A 14,615-nucleotide genomic window follows, 5' to 3' on the forward strand; every position below is an offset into this window, starting at 1 on the left:
GCATGATTTATAATTATGTTTAGGCATGCTTTATATTTTATTGCTTATGTTTTTATTATGCAATTGTGAGCATGTTTTGTGAATTTTATTTACTCTTATATAATTATTCCTAAGCATGTCTTTATATTATGCTAAGCATGTCTATCCTAAGCATGTCTTTATATTATGCTATTGTTTATATTTTATTTTACGCATGATATATTATTACTATTATTATATGTAGCATATATTTTGTTGTATATTTGTGCAATTTGAGCATGTCATGTAGTTTATTTTTATATATGCAATGTTTTATTTATTATTAAATGTGTTATAGTTATTTTTGTAATACAACATATAAAATTCCATTTTGCCATGATAATGAAAATTCATGCGCATTATACACACACTTACTGTGATAAAGTATTTTCACATAGCATCGAAAAAATGTGACCATTACGAATCTTGGTCTTGAAATCTAATTCATATATTTGGAAAATAATTTACGTGGATGTCTTTATGACTGCGTAATTTATATCTTCTCTCTTGTTTTATGTAGATGGCTGATCCAACTCGACCTGAGTTTGACATTTTGGACTCAGAAAGACTTGAGTACCATCGTTGGGTTTCCAATATGGAAGCTGCCTTTGTGGCAAAAGACTACACTGCCACCATTATTGATCCCAAAGATGATGAACTATCTAATAAGGTGAAAGCAGATGCCTTAATTTTTCTGAGGCGACATATTGATCCTAGCCTACGCTGGGAGTACCTTCAGTTGAAGACACCCAAAGCACTGTGGGATGCCCTTAAAGGACGTTTTGGGAACATTCACGATACTTTGCTCCCAGGACTGGCTATTCAGTGGAATGGAATCCGCTTGCTTGACTATAAAAATGTCAATGACTTCAACAAGGACATGTTGTGCTTAAAGGCACGTCTCAATTTATGTGGAAGAGAAATCACAGAAGATGATATGATCTACAAGACTCTTACCACTTTTACTAATTCAGCTTTTATACTAGCGAACCAGTATCAGTTGGATTATGACAACAAAAGAATCACAACCTTCAATAAGTTGATAAGCCTACTGCAAGTGGCTGAGAGACAAAATAAGATTCTCTTGAATAACAATGCCAGGCCCACTGGGACAAAGAAAATTCCCGAGGCTAATTATGGAAAAATGAAAGGTGGAAATAACTCCAATGCAAGGGGGTTTAGACGTGCTGATCCCTACCCACGTGGCAACAATGCACCAAGTGGAAAGGGACATGGGGATCATGGAAACAAGATGTCAAAGGAAAGAGTTGATAATGAACCATGCTATAGGTATGGATTCATTGGGCATTGGTACAAGAACTGCCAAGCAAACAACAGAGTAGCAGCCAATTACAAGAGATATAGAGAGTCTAAAGAACAAGAGGCTCACTATATGGAAGAAGGAGGTCATGACCTAGACGTCAACCTTACAGTTGCAGACTCCAATGGCAAAGAGGAACTTGCTAAGTCAATGGATGCTCTCAATCTTGACTGATCTGCTTTATTCATTTTATTTTCCAAAGACAGTTGTGAAGGCATAATGCCTCATTTTTAATTAGACTATTGTTTGGTCTTAAAGTTTATTTTCAATCATGGATTGATGAATAAGATTTCTGAACAAGACCTTGATTTGATTATCGTTGGCTTATTAATAAATTTTGAATGTTATTCTGAAGCACTGAATTTATTCAAATTTATTTACTATACACATATTTACATGGTTCGACATAGCACTATAAAGATGTAAAGCAATACATCTAGAGAAAAATTATTAGAATGAAAAGAATACCATTCTACGCAAATAGAAATACTCTAAAGAATATGAGTTATATTTTCTAAATACCTCCCATTTATTTGTAGGAATGAATGGAGGAGAACTTGAGTGCTTAGATGATAGTGGGACTACCCACACAATATTAAGAAATAGGCAATTATTCATTGAACCAATAGCTTATAATTCCTCTGTGACTACGATGATTGGATTATCAAAACTAATAAAATGGCGAGGAACTGCCAAATTTTTGTTGCCTAATGGTGCAACAATTCAAGTCACAGACGCTCTATATGCACCAAGAGCTAATCGAACCTTGTTAATGTTTCAAAGCTATTTGTGCCAACGATTATCCAGTAAAAACACACCGTGAGAATGGAACTGAATACCTTGATATTACATCTAATGACTGTGGAAGGAAACACATCTTAGAGAAACTTATGAGTCAATTTAGTGGACTGTACCTCACTACGATTTGGATCATTGAACCCTATACTGTCACCAACAATGAAATGTGGGACACTGACTCATACAGGCTTTTGCATGACCGCCTATGGCACCGAGGTCGTAACATGATGATCCATATTTTTTCAAGAACTCACACGGACATCCCTTCTTTCGAGTGAAAAAAAATAATGGGAGAAAAATCCGCCACACTGTAAGGTGTTTGTTCTAGTATTGCTCAAATGCAATCATTGCCTTCTGAAGTACCAGAAGCACTACCTCCCTCCCATTATGCCTCATTGACTATTTCAAAGATACATCACTCGTTTTGCAAAGCCTGCTCTTTAGCAAAAACAGGATCGAGACTTTCCTATGCTAAAGATACAAAACAAAACATTCCATTCTTACAAAGGATACAAAGAGATGTCTGTGGACCTATACATCCAGAATGCGGACCATTCAAGTACTTTATGGCTCTGGTGGATGCTTCGACAATCTGGTCACATGTCGTTTTATTGTCCATAAGAAATGCTGCAATACTCCTAGCAGAGATTATACGTTTGAGGGCTCACCACCCTGATCACCCTATCAAGTCTATAAGGCTTGATAATGCTGGAGAGTTTACATCAAAAGCATTTGATGATTATTGCATATCTATTTGGATTGATGTAGAGTATCCTGTACCCCATGTGCATACACAAAATGGTCTCGCAGAAGCCACCATCAAAAGGCTATAGCTGGTGGCTAGGGCATTGGTTATGCGCACCAACATGCCCATATCTGCATGAGGTTATGCAATATTGCACGCAGCTTTACTTATTCGTTTAAGACCCACAGCTAGCCAACCATTTTCTGCGTACCAGTTGGTAACTGGATATAAGCCTGACACTTCACACTTACGCATATTTGGTTGAGCAGTATATGTGCCTATTGCGCCCCCACAGCGCACCAAAATTGGTCCTCAGAGACGATTAAGTATTTTATGTTGGATACGAATCCCCAACAATTATCCACTATTTGGAACCCTTGACAGGCGATCTCTCTACCGCTAGATTTGCGGATTGTCACTTTGATGAGACAGTCTTCCCGTCGTTAGGGGGAGATAGGAAAAAGGATTTTCCAAGGGAACGACAGGAATTGTCGTGGTTTGTCCCCACTTTGTCTCATCTTGATCCCCGCACTTCATAAAGTGAAAGTGAAGTGAAAAGAATAATCGATCTTCAGAACGTAGCAGATTCGATGCCTGATGCGTTTACTGATATCGTAAAAGTGACGAGATCACATATACCAGCTGCAAATGTGCCTGCAAGGTTAGAAGTCCCCAACAAGGGGCACGGTGCCGCAGATAGAGACACTGCAACCGCACTTAGTGGAGGTGTGGTTGAGGCCGTGGCTCCCCAAGGAAGAGGGGGAGGTCACTTGGTTCGATTGACACTCACCCAAGGAAGAAGAGGGTGAGTAAGGCACAAACCAATCATCAATGTATAGAATCCCTCTCATGAGATTGTCTCTGATTATAGTTATGTCCATGAATCAATACTGGAGGACGCTCCGATGTTTGAAATGATTCCAGAGAACAAAGAAATCTCAAAGGATTACGAGAGTACGTATGAGTTGATAGAAAGATCTTCCATACACATTGATGATATATACTGTTGCTCAAGGAATCATAGAGCACGATGATATCGAACCACGCTCTGTTGAAAAATGTCAACAAAGAGCAGATTGGCCTAAATGGAAAGAATCAATCCAGGTAGAATTAGATTCTCTGACAAAGAGACAAGTATTTGGTCAGGTAGTGCTGACCCCACCAAGTGTAAAGCCTGTAGGACATAAATGAGCCTTTGTCAGAAAGCGTAATGAGAAGAATGAAGTCCTGAGGTACAAGGCTCGCCTTGTGGCGCAAGGTTTCTCACAACGCCCTGGAATTGACTACGGGGAGACATACTCTCCCGTAATGGACGTTATAACGTTCCGCTACTTAGTTAGCTTAGTAATTTCCGAAGGACTGGAAATGCAGCTCATGGATGTGGTTACTGCATATCTCTATGGGGATCTAGATTCAGAGATATATATGAAAAGTGCCTAATGACCTTACATTACCCAAGTCAAGTGACTCTAAACCATAGAGTGCGTTTGCAATTAAGTTGAAACGCTCACTTTACGGATTGAAACAATCCAGACGGATGTGGTATACCCGTCTAAATGACTACTTGATTGGGAAGGGATATAAGAACGATGAATTATGCCCCTGCGTATTCATAAAGAAAACAAGTTCCGGATTTGCAAATTGTAGTAGTATATGTCATAACTGGTACTCTTGATGAAATAAGAGAAACCGCGAGCTACTTGAAATCCGAATTTGAGATGAAGGATCTTGGGAAAACTCAATTCTATCTAGGTCTTGAACTAGAACACCGAGTTTGTGGAATATTAATCCACCAGTCTGCATATGTCCAAAAGTCAGGCGATATAACATGGACAAAGCACATCCTGCTAGCACTCCCATGATCGGTCGAAGTTTGGATGCAAGGAAAGATCCATTTCGTCCAAAGGAAGATGACGAACAAGTGTTGGGAGCTGAAATTCCCTATCTAAGTGCAATAGGCGCATTATTGTACTTAGTCCAATTTACTCGACCAGACATTGCATTCTCAGTGAACTTGTTAGCTAGATTTAGCTTAGCGCCAACGCATCGTCATTGGAATGGTATCAAAAACATTTTCGATACCTAAAAGGAACCATTGACTTGGGACTGTTCTTTCCCTACAGAGAGACAAGAGGGACCGCAGATGGAACTGCAATCCCTAAAGGAAATGTTGATGGCGAAAACGCCACTCACTACACTAAAACGCCAAATGACGTTTTGGTCGGTTTTGCTGATGCTGGATACGTATCTGACCCACATATCGTTCCCAAACTGGTTATGTATTTACCAATGGGAACACAGCGATATCTTGGAGATCAACCAAGCAAACCTTTGTGGCTACCTCCTCGAACCACTCAGAGATCATTGTTCTACATGAGGCGATTCTTGAGTGTGTATGGTTAAGAACTATCATTGCACATATTCGAGGGACTAGTGGTTTGAGTTCTACCACTGAAGAGCCTACTTGCATTTACGAACACAATGCAGCTTGCATCGAACTGATGAAGGTAGGTTATTTTAAGGGTGATAACATAAAATACATATCGCCAAAGTTGTCCTACAATCAGCAACAACAGACTCTCCTCAAGATTCAAATGAATCAAGTAAGGTCTGAGGAGAATGTGGCAGATTTGTTCACCAAATCATTGCCTAAGGACACATTTGAGAAACATGTGAAAAGCATAGGAATGCGAAGACTTTCCAAGCTCCCTAGATTAATGTAAGTATCAGGGGGAGGTGTAGACGTCAGGGGGAGTCTAACACACACATGTCATACTCAAATGTAAAAGGTGCGTTGTGCTCTTTTCCTTCGACCAAGTTTTATTTTTGTCCCACAAGGTTTTTATTGTTACTTGGCAAGGTTTTTAGTGAGGCAACAAATCATGCACCATTTCATCTTTGACTTGGCACAAGGGGGAGTGTTAAAGGAAAAACATATTGTGTGCCTTCGTCAAAGCAACTGACGGAGAGGGAATCAAGGAATCAGTGATTACCATCAATCAGCACAATTATAGATCAATCAGCATTCAATGTATTTAATGTAATTAATGTTTCCGTTGTAACTCTATCCCTATATAAAGGGACTATGAAATGAAATGAGTAGACCATTCCAATCTCAATTTTACTTTAACAAAGAGTGAATTCTAGCATTTTATAGTCCATTAAACTTAATCTATGACAATTAATCAATCAAGATGAAAGAATAATGAGACCAACAAAATCATCGCCAAGAAAACATGATGACATATATTTTTTTTCATTTAACCGCTCAACAAAGAAAAGGCAAATAGGCTCAAATATCTCACATAGGTTATGTATGAATAAAAAACTTATCCTAACATGCTTTTTTCTGTACCATGTAAGCAAGACCACATCCACTACACATAGATATGACAATCATACATCCTTATTAACCAAAGAATAAAGTCAAACATCATCTCAATTTTATGATTCTCTTAAGCCATGATTTTTGAAATATATACTCATTATAGTTGTTGAAAGGCCTAAGACTCAAGAAAACAAAACCAAAAATAATGACGCACAAATAACAAAGAAAACACAATTTTTTTTTAAATTTTTCTGATTTTTACGATTTTTAATTTTTTATAAACCCATAAAACTAACAATCCTAATAGAAAGAAGAATCAAAATCCCTTCCCCCGCACTTAAATCTAACATTGTCCTCAATGTTGAAAGAATTAAAGCATGCAATGCACATAAAAGCATGGAGAAGACATAAGTGAAAAATAAAAACAACAAAGTAAAGAGAAGAGTTTAGAGCTCCCTGGGATTTATTGAAGAATAGCACAAAGCCGATGTTGAAGTCAAAAAGATCGCATAAGTCATCAGGAAAAATTTCCGCATAGATTGAGCACTGTTCAGTATTTCTCAAATATCTCTTAGCTCACAACTCCGAATGATGATCTGCTTGGTGCGTTGGAAACTAGACTCGTGTAGCTTTCTGGTGATATGCAATAAGCCTATTAAAACATCCAGGAAGATGTCCAGAATCTACATCACAAAGAAGATACAAAACCTGAAACACAAAAAGATAAATGTTAGCAAACTTAAAACTAAAAATTATAGAAACTAAATAAAATATATATATAAAATCAAGATTGGTAATCAAGTTAGAATCAAAATCAATCATCGAGCCCCGGAAACGGCGCCAAAAACTTGATGTGATTCCTGCAAGTATACAGGGTGGATGTAGTATAATAATGGAAGAGAAGGGGTTGTCGTTCCCACGAGGATATTAAGTCAATTCACAATATGAAAACCTAAATTAATTAAAACCAAAAACACACAAAACAAGAAGCAGAAATCGATTAAGACACACAATGACGCGGTCATCCATTCCTGCAGGTGAATATCTGAATTGGTAAAATCTAGATTTGAGTTTGTGTCCAAGTGGTGTTGGTGGAGCTTGTAAAGAGATATGGTGAGTCACTGTCATCCTATCGTAAAAATTGCATGACCAATATACTAACACGTGTAAAAGTCTAAATCAGAAATAGTAATAAATCTAGATATGGTATACTTTTCTTAGACATCTACATCTTTGCACCCTAGTGCTTAATTGCAGGTTATCTCACAAATTCATAAGCATCTGAAACAAAATGAATAATAATGATATATCTTAATTGCATTTCTAACTTGTTTACCTTCTAACTGCTTCAGAAAAACACCTTCCGACTTGCTTCTGCCGGAGGACATAAAGATCTCCACCAGGACAATACTCCATTACTAAACAAGAAAGATTATCTGATGCAAACAGGGAACGAGAAAAGGATGATCCTAACTGTTAGGACCAATCAGTATATGCATGTACAAACAATACATAATATGAATATAAACAAATATATAACAACAAATAAACGAAATTGAAATCAACTAGTTTCGAACATAAATTAAATTTACTAACTTGATTAGATAGACACCTGGATTGCAGTGACCTAAGACAGAAATTCGCCCCCACTTGTGCTGTAGTTTTCGGATGTCTTTCTAGAAGATACAACTATCTGGTCAAGTTCTTGCACAAGAACTTGACCCTAGCGAATTTTACTTTATGCTTCTCTTACAAACGATTTAGGAGGAAGAAGAAGAAGAGGATTTTTTGATGATGAATGACGACCTTGGGTTGTCCATATATAGAAGCCAAAATGAACAGTTGCATCGGCAGTTTCATCGTTGTTTGATTTCATCCGTTTGCAACGGTTCGGTTTTATCTGAGTAATTGAGTAATGATTCAAAAAATAAAATCAGATTTAGTCAAGAGAGCCCCAAGGGAAACCCAATAGGAAAAAGCTACCAAAGCCCACATCTAGGCTTTGTCATCCATTTGCTTGTTTGGAATGATGTGGTCTTATGAAGGCCACAACCCTTAAAATTTTCTTCCATGTGGGACTAAAGTCCCACAAGTTCCAACACTAACCACTAACCACTAACCATTACCTACCACTCCAGCACCGCACAACCTCCTTTGAAATGACTTCATTTCTACACTTACCAGCAACTTCCTTTCTTCCTTCTTCTCTCTGCGGAGCTTCCCTCACTACTCAGCCCATTCCCAGCTCTCTCTGTCCGACCCGGTCAGCTCTCTCTCTCTCTCTCTTGTTTCACATAATCACATGCGTTGAAACCTCAAAGGCTTCAATTTGATTATTCGCTAACAAATTCGTCTCAATTTTGCAGGTTGAGTGTTAAATGTAGGCAGCCAGAGGCTAGTGTAAAGAGCGAGGATATTGGAAGTATGGTTGCAGTATGGCTATTCTCCAACAGCCTTACTTTCTACTGTTAATAGCTTACCTTAGTTGTTAGAGTTGTTTACCTAAGTTACGGTCGGATTGTCCCTTAAATTAAGGATCAGCTTTTTTGTTTCTTTTTCTCCTCTTTGTGTATATATAGGAAAAGCTCGTAATCAGTTTTAATAATGAAGTAATATCAGAAAACCTCCCACAAAGTTTCTGTCTTGTTTTCTTCAAGGTATCAGAGCAAGAATTCAAGGCCTGACTTTGTAATTGATCTTATGGAGTTCCTGAGTTTGTCAGCTTATCATGGCTGGGAAATCGGGTTCTAAAGGTGAGGAACCTCTTATGTCTTCAGAAGTTGAGCTTAATCCAAACCAACGTCTTAGTTCTGTTTTGTTGAATGAATTCAACTATCTTTCTTGGGCTAGAGTTGTTACTCTTGCACTTGGAGGAAGGTCCAAGCTTGGCTATGTCAATGGAGTCATACAAAAGCCTAAAGATGACTCTCTTACATATGACCCTTGGTTGTGCAAGGATCAGCTGGTTATGTCTTGGCTACTCAACTTTATGGAGAGTAGAATAGCAGAAATTTTCAGCTTTTCTGAGTCCGCTGTGCATCTTTGGAAACATGTTAAAGAGATGTACGAAAATCAGAATAATGTTGCTCGAGTTTTTCAACTCAAACGAGATATTGCTGATCTTCAACAAGAAGGTAAGCATTTTACTCAACATCTTGGTAGTCTTACAAGCATGTGGAATGAGCTAGATGTTTATAGACCTCATACCATCGAGGCTAGTGTTTTGTTAAAGAGAGCTGAGGAGGACAAGATTTTTCAACTCCTTGCAAGCTTAAACTCAGAGTATGAAGATTTAAGAAGTCACATTCTTATGAATGCTGAGTTACCATCTTTCAATAATGTATGTGCTACCATTGAAAGAGAAGAGGTTCGTAAAAAGGTGATCATGAATATGGAGATCAAGACAAGTGTGTCTGAAACTAGAGCTTATGTTTCCAATCACAGGCAAGTTGAAGCTAAGGTGTACAAAGGCAAGAGACCAGACTTGAAATGCAGCTACTGTGAGGGTGTTGGACATGTTAAGGATAGATGATGGGTTCTCCATCCTGAACAGAAACCAAAATTCCTAAAGGAAGGCAAAGGTCTTCAAAACGGTTGGAATCCACCAAAAGCAAACCTTGCAGCGGCTTCTTCTACTTCTTCTGAGGGTATGCTGAACTTGACCTCCAATCCCACTACTCTAATAAATGAATTTGCTGCCTATCTCAGCACGAAGCAGATACATGGTGGAAGTGAAGAAACAACCATGGCTAGGATTGAAGGTCACACTGTACTCCTTGGGAAGTTTGCTGGTTTTCTTGCTGAAACTGACTGTGTCCCTCTTGAATAAGCTTCAGGTATTTTAAAATCCTTCTCAACTGCTCTCAATATTTGTGCTATGGATGACTATTGGATTAAGGACTCAGGAGCTACGGATCACATGAAAAATAAGCTCGAAAATTTGCATGATTTTGAAAAATTGTCCATCCCTTCTAAAGTTTTAGTAGCAAATGGCAAAGGAGTTTCTATTTTGGGAAAGGGAAAACTAAAACTACTTTCTAGTTTCATTGAGTCAATTGCGCTTTATGTTCCTTCCTTTCCTTTTCAACTTCTATCCGTCGGAAGAATTATACATACCTTAAAATGCCTTGTCATTTTCTCTCTTTATAATGTTATATTTCAGGATCTCATCACCAAGAAGAAGATTGGTGAAGGTTTCTTCTTGAATGGACTTTATTATCTGTAAAAAAAACTCTTTGTCGCCAAGGCTTTTCAATCTAGCTCAAGTTTAGCACAAGATCATCACCTGTAGCATCAACGTTTGACTCATCCTTCTGGGAAAGTGTTGTCTTTTTTTATCCCAAATATGTGCAAGACAACTAATCAATGTGAAGTCTGCCATTTATCAAAATCCTCTAGATTGCCATTTACTTTTTCCTTGTCTAGGACTAGTAATCCTTTTGAAATCGTGCATTCAGACATTTGGGGTCCAATGCTTGAGTCCTATGATGGATTTAAGTATTTTGTAACCTTTGTAGATGATTTTATGAGGATTACTTAGTTGTATCTTTTGAAACTAAAAAGTGAAGTTGTGGATGTTTTTAAGGATTTTCATAAACATGTCACCACTTAATTTTAATCATCTATTCATATTTTACGATCCGATAATGGTTCTGAGTATATGTCCAATAACTTGTCACAATACTTGAGCACACAAGGCATTGTGCATCAAACAAGCTATGTTGGTACTCCTCAACAGAATGGGATTGCTGAAAGAAAAAATCAAGACCTTCTTGAAAAGACCAGAGCTCTTATGTTTCAAATGAATGTTCCAAAAAAAATTTGGTCTCAAGGTGTTCTCACTACCACATATCTCATCAACAGACTTCCTAGTAGAGTGCTTGGTTTCAAATCTCCTCTTAAAGTGTTGAAAGGGAGAAAGATTGATCTATCTCACTTAACGGTCTTTGGCTGCACATGCTTTATTCATATTCAAGCTCATCAACATGATCAACTTGATTCTAGAGCCAATAAGTGTGTTTTTCTAGGATACTCATCCACTGAAAAGGGGTATAAATGTTACAACTATGCTACTAGGAAGCTTATTATTTCCAGGGACGTGAGATTTGATGAAGTAACTCCATATTTCACTAAGAAACCATGTGATACTGGTCAGGGGGAGTTTCTATCTGATCAGTTTCCAAGTCCTAATCTTCCTGTTGATGAGGAATGCAACTTGCCTGTCAATCCTGACGTCAATCTTGATATTCTTGTTGAGGAGGATTGCAACTCGTCTATCAATCCTGATATTCCAGTTCAAGAAGTTCCAGTTGTAATCTCTGATTCATAAATTGATATGCAATCTGTTGTTAAGCCTTCCTCTCCACCAACAATTATTCTTCGTAGAAACCCTTTGGTATCTCCACTTGCAGTTGTTCTTCGTAGAAATCCTCCATGACAATGAGGTCCTCCATCAAAGCTCAATGACTATAAAACCTACAATGCAAGGTATCCGATGACACACTTGATATCTTATAAGAATTTTTCCTTTGCTCATTCTGCTTTTCTAAGTGCACTTGAATGTACTCATGAGCGTCAAAGTTTTGAGGAAGCTAATCAGCTTGATGTATAGAAGTAAGCTAATCAACTTGATGTATGACAGATGAACTTCAAGCACTTCATGACAATAATACATGGAGTGTTGTTCGAATTCCTAAAGGGAAGAAGGCTGTAGGCAGTGATTAGGTTTACAAAACGAAGCTTCATTCGGATGGTTCTATAGAGAGACATAAGGCTCATTTGGTAGCTCATGGTTTTACTCAAACATATGGAGTAGACTACAAGGAGACTTTCACTCCTGTTGCTAAAATGAGTACAGTGCGAGTTTTTTTTATCAGTTGCAGTCAATCATGCTTGGACATCTATATCAAATGGATGTAAAAAATGCATTTTTACATGGTGATCTTGAAGAAGAGGTTTACATGAAGTTTCCTCCCGGTCTTTGGCTGAGCTTGCATACCACCTCATCAACATGATAAACTTGATCCTAGAGCCAATAAGTGTGTTTTTACTTTGGCTGCACATGCTTTATTCATACCATCTCATGATCCTGAGATGGTATGCAAGCTTCACAAGTAATCTTCTCATGCTTGGTATGCCAAGCTCAGTTCAATACTTGAGGAAGTTGAGTCAAAGAAGCAATGCAGATTCTTCTTTGTTTGTTATGATTAGTTCAACTAGTAAGCTTGTGGTGCTCATCCATGTTGATGATTTAATTGTGACAGGTGACAATGATGAAGAGATTAATACTCTCAAGTAATCTTTGCGAAATAGGTTTGCTTTGAAAGATTTGGACATTCTCAAATATTTTCTTGGTATAGAAGTGGCCACTTCTCATAAAGGTATTTTTCTAAACCAAAGAAAATACGTTCTTGATCTTTTACAGGACACTGATCTGCAGGACTGCAAGCCAGCTTGCACCCCTCTTGACAGCAAGCTCCAATTTGATGTACAAGGTGAGCCTCTTCTGAATGTGAGCTATTATCAAAGGCTAGTAGGTAAGCCTATTTATCTTACCATTACTTGTCCCGATATAGCTTATGCAGTAAGCATTGTCAGTCAGTTCATGCATTCTCCCACTTTGGCTCATCTTCACGTTGTTAAACGAATTCTTCGTTATCTCAAAGGCTCTGCTGGAAGAGGTGTTTTGATTAAAAACAATGGTAACACTCAAATCATGGGTTACACAGATGCTGATTGGGCAGGGAACTCTCTTGATGGTAAATCAACTACCGGTTTCAGCACATTTGTTGGTGGTAACTTAGTTACTTGGAAAAGCAAGAAGTGATACTGACAGGACCCGCCCCAGATTTCACCTTAAAATCCAAAGTGGCCCTGCGGGGCCCACCTTAGAAGAAATTCTACCAAAAATTTAGCAGAACTTCCCCTAAAAATGGACTACCCAAAACATGTAGAAAGATATTTACACTTCAAAACCATCCATCCTTATTCTCTTGGAGCCACCATGCTCTCCAAAACTCAACATCTCCCATTTCACAATTACAAATCTCAACTGAATAACATTCTTCGCACAGGTTATCAGAGCAATTCTAATATAAAATGTAAACAAGGAAAACATGGATAGAATTGATAGGCGGAAGCTGTGCTGTTCGCTATGCCTCAACTCCATGTAAAACCGACCTCTACTATTCTAGCCTGCAAACTGGGCGTTTAAAACCTAAGGGCCCAGGGGAAAGTATTGAAAAACATGTAAGTGTGAGTGGACAAAAATAAATAATTAAGATGATTTAAATAAAGCAAACTTAAATACTTTCCCACTTATTTAAATTTATAGAACCTCGATGCATGCAACGTTTATAAAACATATTTCTTTAAACTCAAAATCTCGTGAAAACATATCAGCCCCGTTGGTTAAGAGAAATCGGACTAGGCCCCACTAGTCAAGTAATAATAGGATATGGGGAAAAGATATCACCATACGGGTAAATGAGCCCCTTAGGCTCTACCTACGCTCGACTGCCACTCACACATAGATTGTGTGAGGGGGAGAACTAATAACCTCGACTACCACTCACGTGAGGAGGAGAATCCTCGACTGCCACTCATAAACACAAAGTAAGTGAGGAGAGACACTAATCGAATGACGCGAGTATGGTGGGGAAAAAAATCGAAAACTAGTAAATCCATAAAGCGTCCCAAATATCTCACGAGAAAACAATAAGTATACTCTAGTGACGTGGCCCCGCACCCCAAAATATTCTCAAATTCAAAACCAAACCCGGAAATTAGTACGAGCACAAATTCCTTCGAAAAATCTCATTTCCAAAAGGGAAAATTTCGCAAACAGTACACCAAATAAAGGTCACTAATAATTCTTATACATAAAGTTCCAAACCAAACATTTCGGTACACGAAATCTGAAACTCGACCTACTATCAGTACACGACGTCAATTTTTGACACCAAAATGTCCATTATGCCCTCAGTTCTTTTTTTTTAATAAATTTTTTTTCTGTTATTTTTTTTCCTTCGTTTTTTCTGTTATTTTTTTTTCTTCCTTTTTTTTTTCCTTCGTTTTTATCTCTTTCTTTCTTTTCACATGACTAAATATTGGCTGAGTTACAAATATAAGTTGTAGGACCATAAATCTCACCAATTGGAGGGCAAGGGCGGCGTTGGAAGCGAGGGAGTGAGCCGGGAAGAAGGGAGAAGAAAGAGATAAAAACGAAGGAAAAAAAATAACAGAAAAAATGAAGGAAAAAATAACAGAAAAAACGAAGGAAAAAAATAACAGAAAAAAATTTATTAAAAAAAAGAACTGAGGGCATAATGGACATTTTGGTGTCAAAAATTGACGTCGTGTACTGATAGTGGGTCGAGTTTCAGATTTAGTGTACCGAAATGTTT

Source organism: Rosa chinensis, chromosome 7 (genome assembly GCF_002994745.2).
Source record: "Rosa chinensis cultivar Old Blush chromosome 7, RchiOBHm-V2, whole genome shotgun sequence".
Lineage (NCBI taxonomy): Eukaryota > Viridiplantae > Streptophyta > Magnoliopsida > Rosales > Rosaceae > Rosa > Rosa chinensis.